The sequence below is a fragment of the Apium graveolens genome, chromosome 6 (assembly GCF_009905375.1).
Source record: "Apium graveolens cultivar Ventura chromosome 6, ASM990537v1, whole genome shotgun sequence".
Taxonomy (NCBI): domain Eukaryota; kingdom Viridiplantae; phylum Streptophyta; class Magnoliopsida; order Apiales; family Apiaceae; genus Apium; species Apium graveolens.
The window spans coordinates 103910812-103925700 of NC_133652.1; the positions used below are offsets into that span (position 1 = coordinate 103910812).

The window sequence follows — 14889 nt, forward strand, 5'->3', positions numbered from 1 at the left end:
CGCATGCTTCGTTCTTCTTCTTCCTTTGCTAATTGGTAGCACAAATCGTGTTTGTATACTTGTATTCGTTTGTGGTATGGTTGCTTTGCGGGTATTTGCTAATTTTGCTTTAGATCTGTGGATTTTTGGGCGTATTTGGTTTGTTTTTTGTTTGATTTTCTGGGGTTATTTGGGGGCTGTTCTTGGTGTTTTTGTTTTAAAATGAATGTATGTATATATGAAAAGCATAGATTTTGCTGATTGATTCTTGGTGTAGTTGTTTGTGGTTAAGGGTTTTGACTTTGATTCGGGTAGTGGGTACAAGACCCGGATTCGTGGTAGTTATTTGGGTAGAATTACATGACTTGTGGTTTTCAATCTGTGTTTGGTTGCTCTGGATCCGGATCTGGGTGCTCGCCATCAGGATCCGGGTCCATGACCGTTATGTTTTTTGGCTTGTAGTTTAATTGATCCGGATCGTTGATGTTTTTCCGACTTGGACTGACATTAGTGGTCCGGATCATTAGGTTATGGTAAAGTTAACATAACGTCCTTGATCCGGACCGCTTAGAAAAAACTTAAAAAATGGTAGGAACCCGGACAAACGCACCTTCATTTTAATAAGTATATGGTCCGGATCAAGAGGCTTCCCAGGAGAGCTTTAAACTGTTACCAAGGTTTCCGTAGCGAGGAGAGTGATTCTGATTCCACCGAGAGGACACAGATTTGGGTAGAGATGGACAAGAAAGCCTCCCCTTCCACCGAGATAATTTCGAAGTTCAGGTACAAGAAGATTCCAGGGAATTCGGTCTTCTTCACACCCGAGGGCTATTGGATAGATGTTAAGTACCACTTTGTTGAGAAACCCACAGAGATTGATAACGAAGTCTACTACAGTAGGGTTAGGTATGAAAGACAGTCCAACGGTGACCGCGGGGTGTATAACCAGGAGGCTCTCGAGAGGATGTCGTCGAGTTTCCTATAAGCCGGGATCATTATCAACTGAAAGATTCATTCTCCTAAGCGGACCCGACCGAGGTGGATGAGGCGGTCCGGGCTGCGTTCCAATTGACCCCTGATGTTGAGTGGAAGTGGCCGTAAACTCATGAAAGGATCTATCACCGCCCGGAAGACGGCTTTGTTCCGGTCTGGATGGAGCATCTTAGATCCGGGTGGAGCCCCCGCTGCCATATGTTTATCAAGCACCTCTGCAAGCATGTGTACAAGATATCCCCAATGCAGATTACTCCGAATGGGATAAAGTCTATGACCTGGTTCATTTTCTGTTGTAACAAGTCCGGGTTCTTGCCAACTCTTAAGCTCTTCCACCAGATCTTCTATCTTTCTAAATCCAGCCAAAAACCTTTTTACGAAATTAGGTTCCGGGCCGCAGAGTGTGGTTATGGCCCGGGTAGAGCCAAGCCTATTATGCACCAGACCTCTTTGAAATTTTAGAATGGGGAGATTATTCTACTGAAGGGATATGACCTGGCTTATCTCCCCTATTTTACAGTGGAGGGTGTTCAGACCAAGTTCAGTCCGGCTGTGCTTGAAGGCCGGACCTTGTCCCAGATGAGATGCTTCTATGATTCCCTCGAATTCTAGCCGACCCGGGACACGTTTATAAACGACAAGCTGCTTTTTAAACTCGGCTGTAAGTTTTCTTTAAACTTTTTGGCTGATTGGTCCGGGTCTCCGCCCTATTTCTATGTGTATGACCCAGATTGGCTGTTCGGTTTAGATTTGCCCTCTTTGTTTGCATATGACTTAATATGTTTAAATAAAATGTTGGCCCTTGATCTGGGTCTCTTGCTTCGCCTGTTGATCCGGATCCTGGTCCTATTCGCTTTTGACTTGTAACTTTTTTAGATAAAATGTTGGCTTTTGATCCGGGTCTCTTGTTTTGCTTGTTGATCCGGATCAAGGTCCTATTTGCTTTTGACTCGTAATTTGTTTAGAAAAAATGCCGGTCCTTTATCCGGGTCTCTTGCTTCGCTTGTTGATCCGGATCCCATTCCTATTTATTTTTTTGTACTTCGAATTTTGCTTTGTCCCGATCCGGGTCCTTTATCGTGCAGTTAGATCTAGATCCTTTTATCTCGGAATTTGACCTCCTTTTCTTTTGCTTCTACAGGTTTGCCTCATTTCAACCGTTACTTTCTCAGGATCATGTCTTCTTCAGCTTATGCCGCAGCTTTCAATACTCTTGGGCTGGCTTTCAAGACCTCTAAGGGGCCCCAGGACCTGGATCCGGGTCTGCTGACCTCGAGGGCGGGGACGAATCTTCTGTCCCTCATAACATCCCGAATCCGGGCCTTGATGCAGGGGACTCTGAACCAGGTAATTCTGGGTAACGAGAATCCCCCAAGGAAGAAGTGGAAATCAACCCCAACAAAACCTCCCCGGGGCAAAGCTGCCATCTCTAGCCGGGTCGTCTGTGACTCGGAAGGAAAGGGCCCAGATGGGGATGCTGTGAAGATAAGAACCAAGTCTTTGGTCGACCTTGTCGGGTTCATGTCGAGCATCCCCTCTGAGGATGACTGGGAGGAAGTTGAGGGATATAGCGTGGCTGCAGCTTTGAAGAGGGTAACCGGGCAATGGGGGCAGGTAATATTAAATTATTCTATGGTTTTAGTTCCGGATTATGTATCCTAATTCAATTTATGTACTTAGTTTCTGTCTTGTCCTTTTCCAGCTCGGGAGCGCCATATCCATCTGCTCGGATGTCGCTTTTACAGAGATCTGTGAGGCCGACAACCGGACTAGAGCTGAGAAGTTACGGGCTGATAACTTAAAGGATGAGCTGGACGAAACCCAAAAGAGCTTCCAGACTATCTAATCCAGATTGAATGAGCAACTAAAAGAAGAGAAGGGCCGGGCTGATAGTCTTTCCAAGGAGGTGGAGAAGCTTAAATCTAATCTGGCTGCTAAGGAGAACCAGAACAGGAAGCTATCATCGCCGAGTTCAAGGCTAGCGATGTTTACGATTTTGAGGTGGCCCAGGATGGGGTTCCTGAGGTCCGTAGAGCCTAGCTTGTTGTAGAGAGGCACATCAAATCTGACCCTCTGGCCAACTGGGACAGCTTCATTCAGGAGTTCCTTGCAGCAAAAACGATTGTTAAAGAGGGCCGAGGTGAACCAGAACCATATGACGGTCCCAGCCCCAGTTTCCTCTAGATCCCGGTCAGCTTTGCTTAGCTCATTGGGCCCAGCCCTTGTAATTTCCCTTTTCTAGGATTTCTAATTCTCGTACTTTGCTTCGAACTTATTTGCTTTATGCACTTAAAAAACAATCTGAGTACATTATGGTTGTTTTCAACCCGGATCTAGATGTTAATCCGGGTTGATTTTTGCTTTTAATATTTGCTTTCGATCCGGGTATGCTGACAATCTGAATTGATGATTGCTTATATTTTTAATATTTGCTTTCAATCCGGGTGTTCTGACAATCTGGATTGATGATTGCTTTTGATATTTCGCTTTATGTACTTAGAAAGTTTCTAAGTAAATATTGGCTGCTGTAATTCCGGATTTGAATTTCTATCCGGGTTATCTGCTTTTATTTTTGCTTCCAATCCGGGTATGAGGCCATTTCCGGATTGTTTTCTGTTTGCTTTACTGCTAAGGTAAAAGAAATAACAACGTTTTGAGAAAGGAAAACTCTTTTAATTGATTTGGAATTTTCATACAATGGTTGCTTGCCATAGGCTACAAGTTTTTGTTTGGTTTTGGTTGCTTCTTCTACTAATAGAATTTTCTGAGTCTGAGTTCATGCCAAGTGTTTGGGATCTCGGATTCATCCATGTTCATGAGCTTGTATGTTCCTGGCCTTAGAACTTCCTTGATTTTATAAGGGCCTTCCCACCTTGGCATTAGCTTCCCAGTGTTGGTGGGATCTGAAGCTTCCGTGTCTCGAAGTACCAGGTCTCCAACTTGAAAGTTTTTGACCCTGGACTTCTTGCTGAAGTGCTCTTCAATTTTTTCCTTGTACTTCTCCATCCTTGCCACAGCCTGGTCTCGGACTTCATCAATTAGCTCAATATTTGTTCTGAGCCCCTCCTTATTTGCTATTTCATCAAAGTTGATTGCTCGATGGGAAGGGGATCCTACTTCAATTGGTAGCATTGCTTCCATTTCATAAGCCAGTTTGAAGGGTGTTTCTCTTATGCTTGTCCGTGGGTTAGTTCTGTAGGCCCATAGTACATTAGGTAATTCTTCTGGCCATTTGGTTTTGCTTTCCCTGAGCCTCTCCTCGATTCCCCGGAGAAGGATTCGGTTGGTTAGTTCTACTTGGCTATTCCCTTGAGGGTAGGCTATAGATGATTTCTTGTGCCGGATACCCCGTTCTTGAAGGTAGGATTCAAATTCCGATCCAACAAACTGTGGCCCATTATCCGAGACCAGTACTCTCGGGATCCCGAACCTCATCAAAATATTGTCCATGAGCTTGATGCAATCTTGCTGGTTTATTGTTCTCATGGCCTTTGTCTCTACCCATTTGGTCATGTAATCAATTGAGACTAGTAAGTACCTGAGGTCTCCTTTGGCCCTGGGGAAGGGTCCCATGATATCAATGCCCCATACGGCAAAGGGGATTGGTGACAAGACTGAAGAGGGTAGGACTGGGCTCATCCGGGTGAGATTGATGAAGAGCTGGCATTCCTTGCATTTTTCACAAAATCTATTGTATCCTGATGAATAGTTGGCCAGTAGTACCCTTGTTTTATGATCTTGTGAGCTAGGGCCTTTGCGGACATATGATCCCCGCATATCCCTTCGTGAACTTCCATCAGACAGTACTGTGCCTCCCCTGGGCCAATGCACTTTAGGATTGGAGATCAGAAGGTCCGGCGATAGAGTATCCCCTCTTTAATGAAGAATTTTGCTGCCTTGGCCTTTAACCTTTGAGCCTTCCCTTTGTCTTCCGGGAGCTCACCCTTCTCCAAGTAGTTGATAAATGGAGTCATCCAATTCGTGATGTTGTCTATTTCCATTACCTCTTCAGATTCTATGCTTGGTCTCTGTAACTCTTTGAAGTAGACGGAGTAATCCAGATCTGACGAGTTTTGAACCAGTTTAGATAGTGTATCAGCCTCTGAATTCCCCTCTCTGCATATTTGAATGACTTGTGTTTTTCGTATCAAGGCGAGGTAGTTTTGGACCAAAGCCTGGTACTCGGCTAAAACTGGATCCTTGGCTATGTAATCGCCGTTTGTTTGCTTTACTACGATCTGAGAGTCGCTGTAAATTTTGAGGTTCTGGATCCTGAGTGCCTTGGCTAGCTTCAATCCTGCTATTAGGGCCTCGTACTCTGCATGGTTGTTTGTTACTGAAAAGCCAAAGGAGATTGTTGTTTGAATTGTGAATCCTTCTGGGCTCTTTAGGATGAGCCCGACTCCTGATTTTTCATTTGTTGAAGAACCATTAACTTTGAGAGCCCAGGCTCCTATATCTTGATCAGTGTTTCTCTCAGGGTCAATGCTCATGGGCACATGCTCTTCTTCCGGGAAATTGCATTCTATGATGAAATCAGCTAGAGCCTCGGCTTTGATTGCTGTTCTTGGAATGAAACTCAAATTGAATTGACTTAGCTCAACTACCCAATTTACCAACCTTCCTGAGATATCTGACTTATGTATTATCTTTCTTAAGGGTTGGTTAGTTACCACCCGTATCTCCCTTCCCTGGAAGTAGTGCCTGAGCTTCCTGGATGCTGTGACCAAGGCAAAAGCAAACTTTTCTAGCCTTGGATATCGGGCCTCCGCATCTTTTAGTACTTGGCTCACATAATAAACTGGTTATTGTTTATCATTCTCTTCCCTGATCAAGGCTGCTCCAACTGCCAGGGCCCCTGCTGATAGGTAAAAGGATAGGGGCTCCCCGGGTTGGGCTTTGGTTAACGCAGGGGGTTGAGAAAGGTACCTTTTAATTTCTTCAAATGTACTTTGGCATTCAGGGCTCCAATTAAATTCTTTCTTGTTGGTTGCTCCTTTTAACAGGTCAAAGAATGGTAGGCATCTCTCGGCTAGCTTTGAGATGAATCTTCTAAGTGTTGCCAGTGATCCTGCTAGCTTCTGCACATCCTTTTGTGTTCTGGGAGGCTTCATTTCCTGGATTGCCTTTATCTTTTCTGGGTTGGATTCAATTCCCCAGTTTCTTATCATGAATCCAAGAAATTTTCTTGCCCTTACTCCGAATGTGCACTTTTCTGGATTGAGCCTGAGTGAGTATTTTCTCAAGTTGTCAAAGCATTCTCTTAGGTCTCCTATGTGACCGGTGATGCTTGTGGACTTTGCAATCATATCGTCAACATAGGATTCCAGATTCCTTCCAATATGGTCTTTGAAGATTTTATTCATTGCTCTCTAGTAGGTTGTTCCCGCATTAGTCAATCCGAAAGGCAGCATTACATAGGCATAGACCGCCCTATGGGTAATGATGGCTGTCTTTAGGATATCCTTAGGATCCATCTTAATCTGGTTGTACCCAGAGTAGGCGTTCATGAAACTCAGCATGACATGCCCGGATGTTGCGTCAATCAATTGATCAATATTTTGCAAGGGGTAAGGATCTTTGGGGCATGCACTGTTCAACTCGGTGTAGTCAATACACATTCTCCATTTCCCGTTTACCTTTTTCACCATCATAATATTTGCCAACTATTTCGGGTACTTGACTTCGCATAACACTACTAGAAAAAGTAGAATAGACATCTCCTCTTTTACATCGGTTGCTTATTTCACCGATGTAAAAAGTATTTTAGACATTGATTTTGAGCAAGCGATGTCTTTTGTGCTTATAAACATCAGTTTATTAGAAGAACCGATGTTAAATGTTTGTTAAAAAAAATTCAGCAGCGCGCCTTCCCCATTCCCCTAGCCAAAATTTCATTCCCTCTTAAATTTCCCCCGTTTTGCCTTAGATTATTTTCAACTCTTCCCCCTCTTTTAACTTTATCCTCAAATATACATTTAAAGAAAACACAAAATCAAAAATCAAAGCTATCACAACTCTCTCTCTAACGGAAGAACATCTCCCTCTCTCCCCATCACTCTTACTTCCCCTCTCCACCAATCTTTCTGAACTCTCAACGCAGAAGCCTAAATTCAAAACCTAACTTTCCAAATTGAAACCAAGAACTCACAATTAAGATCCCTAATTTGAATTATGTCTTTCAATTACATGAACCCTAACTCTTGTTTTCAATAAATCGTTCGATTTGTGTTAACTAGGTGCAGATGAAGTTCCAATCGGCATATCTATGTTGTTATTTATCCTTATGCCGCTCGAATTAGTAAGTGGTTTTTAAATTTCAATTTTAGCTTTTTAACAGATTTGTTGTTGTTTTCAGTTATATAAATAACTGATTGTATCTCTTTTTCTTTTATTTTTATTTTTACACATTTGTTTTAGTTTTTTTGTTGTGTTTTTATTTTTTATTGGATGTGAATTACAAAGAACTAGTAGTGCTCATGGTGATTACTGTGAAGAAAGCCCGTTGCCTATTATTTGGGACGCGTTACCTTCAATTACGATCGTCGGAGGACAGGGTACTCCTCTTTTCTCCTTGTTTTTTAGCTCTGTCCATAACATTATCGTTATATTCAAGACGAATCTGTGAGCTATGATAAGTCAAGTTTTTCGATTAATGCTGAAGATGTTCCATATGATATCAAATCAGTTTGGTGACTGCTTGTCATATTTAACTGCAGAAAATCCATCTGCTATGGGGAGATGATGACAAGATTTTTAACTCCGAAATTGCTGAAAGCATCAAGCAGTAAGTTCTCATTACCTCTACCAACATATTTAAATAGTGTTTACTTTGGAGTTTGGACTCTCCTTTATTCTAGTTAATTTTCTTGGTAATCATATTTTTTAACATTTTTACAGCAGAGCCATGCTACTAATATTACTTTTCCGTAATAATTTAGTTATAATATCAGTAAAAGATTATAGTTAAAATAAATACGTTGGGATACAACTGCAGGCAGTTAGGCGACAAGGCTACTCTGGAATTTGTAAAAGAGGCAGGACACCTTGTTCAAAATGATCAGGGTGCAGAGTATAACAATCGCGTCAAGAAAATACTTTCTTCCTTGCACAAAGGTTAAGATATAGGAATGATCAATGACTCCACTTTCATTAAACATCTGTTAGTGATATTATTTTGATTTTGTTTGTGCTTAAGTTGTTGCTGTATGATGTTATATTGTATAGACTCAACCTGCTTTCAGAAATTATATGCAGTTTATTTACATCTTATTTGTTGATGGGTAATTTTTTTTAATTTTTGATATTATTGTTAATTTTTTTGTTACTGTATTTATCTTGTACTTTGCCCAAGAAAAACTATTTATGTCTATATTTCTAGGCTATTTAGCGGAAGCATAAAGCTGATGATGTTTAGTTTTATTTACGGAAGAAGTTGATTCTTACCCTTTACCCCCTCTATTATTTGTAAATGTTTTTGTTTTTTAATTCTAAATTTTGATCAAACATTGTAGTACTCTTTACCTCTCCTACGATATATATCATTTAAGTATGTTAATTGAGTTATTACAGGAGTGGAGGATATTGATCTATGCAGAGTGTGTTAGGACCTGATCAGGGCTGATCATGGGGCTAAAGATATCGAAATAGAGGAGAAATCGAGGTTCTCCAGGTGTGTTTTCTCAGGGAATTTTAAAAGGTTTTCATCTGGCTACAAATATAATTCTCGATGAATATCATGAGTGCATTTATTCCACCAAGATAAGAATATATTCTGCCAAGTTTGTTAGCAATTGGGTTCTGAAAGTTGAACAGTTGATTATGCTGCTTGAAAACAAAATTGTGGTAGAAAATGAGTTGAGATCTTCTTTTGTAAACAATATTTTAATGAGGATGTTTTGCTAAGGAATGCTTCAAAAAACTCACCGATTTATGTAATTACAAGATTAAATCATTACCCTGTCTCGATTGACTTTATGACACAATCTTGTTGATATGATGTGAAGAGAGTATATAGAGTTGCATATTAAAATATTACACATCTTAGTTTGTCGTATTGTAGTTCTATAAAGGTATGCCATAATAAGCACTTAGCTACTGAGCTATCTCTTGAACATAATGAAGGTTGATTTGCAGTTGTGTGGATTAGATACTACAAACAGCCATTTGACATTTAATTGAAATTAGTTGTTTTATTGGCATAGCTTAAATAAATTACTGGAATATGCAAGAAGCTCTGTTATTTTTTACAAGGACTATGGGTTCCAAAAAGTTCATTGTTAGAACTTCAAGGGCTTGATGCTTTAGTTAGGGATTATACCCTATATTTGTTTAGCAAGAGTCACTGCATTAGTACAAGTGATTTACACAAAATAGTAAATTAAAAAATGCCATAGTTTAGAGAAATTACAGAAGTTGCTTCCTGCAGCTATCATGATTCCCGAAAGCAGGCTCGAGCATTTAATCGAACAAGCTCTTGATGTGCAAAGAGATGCTTGTGTGTTTCACAATACTTTGAACAGTGAACTGTCATTGTATACAGACCATCAGTGTGGAAGAGATCAGATTCCTTCAAAGACATTATAGGTTAGAAATGTGATTTTAATATTCCTGTGTATTTATTTTGCTTCAGAGTAGCTATCTTTTGTTATGCAAAAGTTGATACAAGTTAGATTTCTGCAAGTTATGCTTACATCTCAAATGGGATGCACTGTCATTACAATACTTTTGATTTTATCAACTAAAAGGGCTCTCTATTACTTAAAATATATCTTCCAAGTTTTATGTGCTGTAGTTAATTTCCTTAGTTGAAGTTTATCATTACCATCTATATACCCTACGCAGTGTTACAGAACCCTCTAAATACACTACCTTATTTTTGTAATGATTAAGTTTCCAGTTTGAGTTGTTTAATTTGTTAGATCAGACATTACAAGAACACAAGGATGAAGTTTGGTTTCTGCAATTTTCTCATAATGGCAAACATTTGGCATCTTCCTCCAAAGACCAGACTACTCTTCTGTGGGAGGTATTTACAACTTCCTACTTTTTAACATTTTTTTGTGTTTTTGTTAGGGATATTTCATACTATCTGTTTATGCATATCTATAGTGCTGGTCGGTACTTAATATAGACATATATTCTGTGGGAAATATTTGCACTAGTGAAGACCCTTCAGTTTTTATTGGTGAGGTAAATAATCTTGCTGCAAGCACTAGAAATAATCCCTTACTGATTTAGCGGACAAAAATTCTGACGTAAGTTAATACATCACATCAAAAATATGGATGCAGGGTGCTTACGGCGGTCAAGTTTATGTAGTCAAGTGGCGTGGTACAGAAGTTGCTGCGAAAACCATTAGATCCTCGATTGCATCCAATCAAATGGTGAGGTAAGTACTGATACAATATGAAAAGGTTTGTCGATTATTGTGAATTGTTATGTACATAAGCGCACCGAACCTGCTAGAATTCATCATTTATTTACATTTCTTGGTCTGTCGATTTGTACAACTAATCTCCTGTGTTATCTTGATTAACAAAAAGAATAAAACAAAAAAAAGAGTATACTCTGTTTGAAACAACATTACCTACAAAGGGTGTTGGCCTAGAGTCTTTAGCAATCCCTCACAGTAATGTTTACAAATATCATCCCAAAACTTCACTTTTTCCAGAAAAGTACATTTTTGTCGGATAAAAATAAAATATAACTATTGAAAGGCACTTTCAAATGTCCTACTGAATCATAGCCTCAATTTAGAAGAGTACTTCTCCAGAGGTTAAATGTGGACTTGCTAAACATTCTAATTAAGTCCAAATATGCTATATGTTAGGACATTTTTTAATGCTTGCAGATGCTGCTGGATCTCATGGATGAAGCATATACTGGATCTGTAGGCGATGGAGGTACTAATTATGAGTCCGAGGATAGCAATACGATGGCTTTCGGGGATCAACTATTTATTATGATTTTAAAGGATGAGAACGACGGTCTTGCAGTAAGTGCTACTTGATAATGGTTCCATTTTACTATGTCAGAGTAGGTTTTTTAAACCTCTTTCCTACATATGCTTGGAATAAACTATAATATGATTATTGACTGCTTTGTTTAATTGGTTGCTTTGTTTGATATTTCCAGGCGATATTAACATTAGATGAATAGATTTTTGACCTTGACATGCCTAGAAAAATAACACTCTAGGGAAGACAGATGCTCATATTTTTAGGACTCAACGACCCAACTCAGCTGCATTGATACTTGAAGAACCAGTGACCAGAATATATTCGTTTGAGCAATGTATGGATAATATTTCGTTTGAGCAATGTATGAATGATATTATAGGGGTAGCTATGAGAATTATAAGTTTTTAGTTTTTTCATTGTTGTAAGACTTGATTGGTTTGATTTGGTAATGATAATTGGAGTTTGATTTTAATAGTTTCTTCTTTTGATAATTTTTTTGGTATCTATATTTTTAAAATGGGCAACATGATTTATTTCAATGAAAAATGATGTTAATTTAACATAATAACATCAGTTCTAGTTGACCATTGACATCGATAAAAACTGATGTTAAATACTACAGCAAAAGAAATCTTAAAACAAAAAAACTGATATTATTAAGCATCATAGACATCAGTTTGCTACCAATAGACATCGGTTACCAATGAAGAACCGATGTCAAAGGTATCGTCAACATCGGTTTTTGATGAAAACAGTTGTTACTGGTACTAGTAACATCAGTTTATTATTTAAATTGAAAGATTTTGCTTAACTTGCATATATTTAAATTGATAAAAATATCATATTATGATGATATATGAAGATTAGATATGCATGGGAAATTTAATATTAAGATACAGAAATTGGTTTTAAACATGGAACTGATGTTATATGCTCTATTTAACATCAGTTTAAAACCGATGTTAAATGGGGGGTCTTTAACATCACCCACGAAGACATCAGATTTTTACATACATAGACATCAGTTTTTAACCGATATCTATTGACGTTTTTCTAGTAGTGTATGATCCCAGCTTTGAGTAGTTTCTCAATTTCTTCGTCTATTCCTTTCTGCCTTTCTGGGGCAAAATTTCTTCTCTTTTGCTTAACTGGTTTCCTCTCGGGGTTGACATCCAAGCTATGCATTGCTATGGATTCGTCCAGCCCGGACATGTCTCTTGGGCTCCAAGAAAATATATCAGAGTACCCTTGGAGTAATGATACCAGGTTTTTTTGAAACTAGCCTCGAGTCCAGATCTTATCTTTACCTTCATAGAAGGATCGCTTGCATTGATCAGAATTATTTCCATTTCTACAGCAACCTCAATCTTGATATGATCCATGTTTGACACCAATTGCTGAATACGGGCGTCTGTATTCTTTTTCATATAGATCTGACCCTGGGTTGTCATCTCTTTTTGGTTGCTTTCCCCTACTTCACTTATTTCAGGGTTGGTTGCTTGCACATTAGGATTGACCTGGCCGAGGCCTAGGCTCATTTCGATCTCTGTTGTGACTTGTTTGCTATTTTGCTCTTTCCAGCTTGGCTTGGTTGCTTTTGAATCCGGGGTGGATTCATCCCTTGAGTGGGGGCGATGTTTCTTAATGCTTTGTTGTTTTCGAAGGACTACAGCCTTCCTCTTATTGTCTTGATGAGTTTCAGCCATGACCAAAGCTTGGCTATAACATCTTTCAGTGACCTCATTATCTCCCTTAACTTCTCCTACCCCAGTTGGGGTTGGGAATTTGATTTTCAAGTGTGATATAGAGGCGATTGCTTGGATCCTGGTCAGAGCTGAGCGCCCAATTATACCGTTGTAGGATGAGGGAGTGTTGATCACGTAGAATTTTATCATGTGGGTGACTTGGTTCGGGGCTGATCCAAATATCACTGGTAAGTATAAGGTTCCTTGGATCGGGACCAAGTTATTCCCAAACCCATAGAGAGGATCCTCTCGACACTCATTGGAGCGCACGCTCCCTAGCTTCATCTGGTCCACAATATGCTTGAAGAGTATGTTTACTGAAGATCGATTGTCTATCATCATTCTCCTTACTTCGTTATGAAAGATGTCAAGTGTCACCACCAAAGCTTCATTACGGTTCGGGTCGACCCCTTCATAATCCTTGCTGCTGAATGAGATTACCATCTCCGGGTAGGATTGGATGGCGAATATTTCATCTCCCGAGCCTAGGCTCCTAGGTGAAGAGTGGGACCCCCGAGAACCACATTCACTACATTCTTTCCTCTTCTTTGTCTTTCTTCCTTCTGGTTTGTATCCCGGGAGACATACTAATTCAGGTTACCTTTCTTGACTTGGTCTTCAATGAAGTATTTGAGAGAGAGACAATTTTCATTTTTGTGCCCATGGATTTCATGATAATCGCATTGCCTGTTGTAAGGCATGCTCTCCGGGGGAGTCTGCATAGGCTTCGGTGGATAATAGAATGGCTTTCCCTTGATCTCCTTCAGTATCTCTTCCCGGGTCCTGTTCAGTGGTGTCCAGTCTGGCTCTTGCCTAGGGTCTCTGGCTTGCCTAGGTGGAACGTGATAGCTTTTATATTCTGTCTTATGACCCAGTCTTTGAAATATCAGAGTGTTTTATACCACATTGGTCTGCCGGGCTTGTTGGCTTTATTTGAACTTCTTCTCCTGATGGTAATCCCCTTTCGGTCGGTCATCAGAAGTTTTGTTCCTGGATCCTCCATTACGAGTCATTCTCATCACCTGGAGAACATCTGTTTCCTTTATGAACCTGGCTGCCATAGAGTAGGCAGCGGCTAGGATTTGTGGCTCTTTGTTTATCAACTCTACAATATACCTCTCATTTTGTTCCAGATCCAGGTTCCTCCGAAATATGCTTAGAGCCTCCCTCTCATCAAGATTCGAGACTTTATTGATGGCTTCCTAGAACCTCCGCATATAAGTTGAGAGTGTTTCGTTATCATATTGGCGGATTGTTTCCAGGTGACATATGTGCATTTCATGTGTCCTATTGGCTCTAAATCTTCTAAGGAAGGCCCCCTGAACTCTTTTCAGGAGTGAATGCTTCGTGACGGGATCCTGCTGAACCATCTTTGAGCCCCCCTTTGAGGGTCGAGGCGAAGAATCTGGACTTGGTTAGGTCGTTGTAGTAATATATCTTGGCTATCTGTTTGAAGTAATTGAGGTTCCCTTCCGGATCCCCCAATCCATCAAAAGAGTCAAAGTTGTAATGTTTGAGATTTTTCTATCGAGGGATGGCTTCTAGGGAATGACTGAAGGGTGTAAGGGTTTCCCCAATCTCCAATCCGGAATCTTTTTCCATTTTTCGTTGGAGCTCATAAATCATATCTTTCAAATCCTTCTGTCCCTCCTCTTCGTCATCAGAAATGACCTCGGGGGTAGGGTCCCTCCGAGTCCTTTTGCCTTTTGCCTTAGCTAAGAGCCTCTCCTCTTCTAGTTGCATCCTTTTCTGAATCTTTAGCTCAAGCTTTGCCTCTTTTTCTCTTCTTATCTGTTCCCTCATTTCTTCCAACTTTTTCTTCTTGGTTGCTTCTGTCTCCTTCTTACTAGGCTCTTTTTGATTCTTTTTTGCCTTAGTTCCAATTCAGTCGAAGACAGATCTCCTAGATTGCTGAGAATCTACAGACTCTTCTTGGTCATCATCTTGCTCATATTCTATTTGAGCCCGGGCTTGTTCATCTCTGTAGAGCCTGATTGCTTCAGCCAGTTCATGGCTTGTTAAGTTGGCCATATGGTCCTCTACAACTGGAACATTGGTATACTTATACTAATTGAGCTCTATGACATTTCTGGCATCCCTAGGTGTTACTATCATTTCCAAGGCCGGGGTGTGTTGCGTCAATGGTTGCTCCTGGAGGGTCTCTCAGTCTCCCCCAGGTTCATGAGCTTGGAGTGGTCCTTATCCTGGAC

The 14889-nt window shown here is 40.2% G+C and overlaps 2 long non-coding RNA genes across 2 annotated transcripts; both read left to right on the forward strand.

Moving 5' to 3' along the window:
* The first annotated feature begins 7489 nt into the window (after nt 1-7489).
* LOC141668314 (uncharacterized) lies at nt 7490-8237 on the forward strand. The gene is made up of 3 exons (XR_012552992.1): nt 7490-7529; nt 7692-7759; nt 7970-8237. It is a non-coding gene; the product is annotated as an uncharacterized LOC141668314 (long non-coding RNA).
* A 1996-nt stretch (nt 8238-10233) lies between these two features.
* LOC141663733 (uncharacterized) lies at nt 10234-11393 on the forward strand. Its single transcript, XR_012551616.1, has 3 exons — nt 10234-10363; nt 10826-10969; nt 11110-11393. It is a non-coding gene; the product is annotated as an uncharacterized LOC141663733 (long non-coding RNA).
* Nucleotides 11394-14889: the final 3496 nt, after the last annotated feature.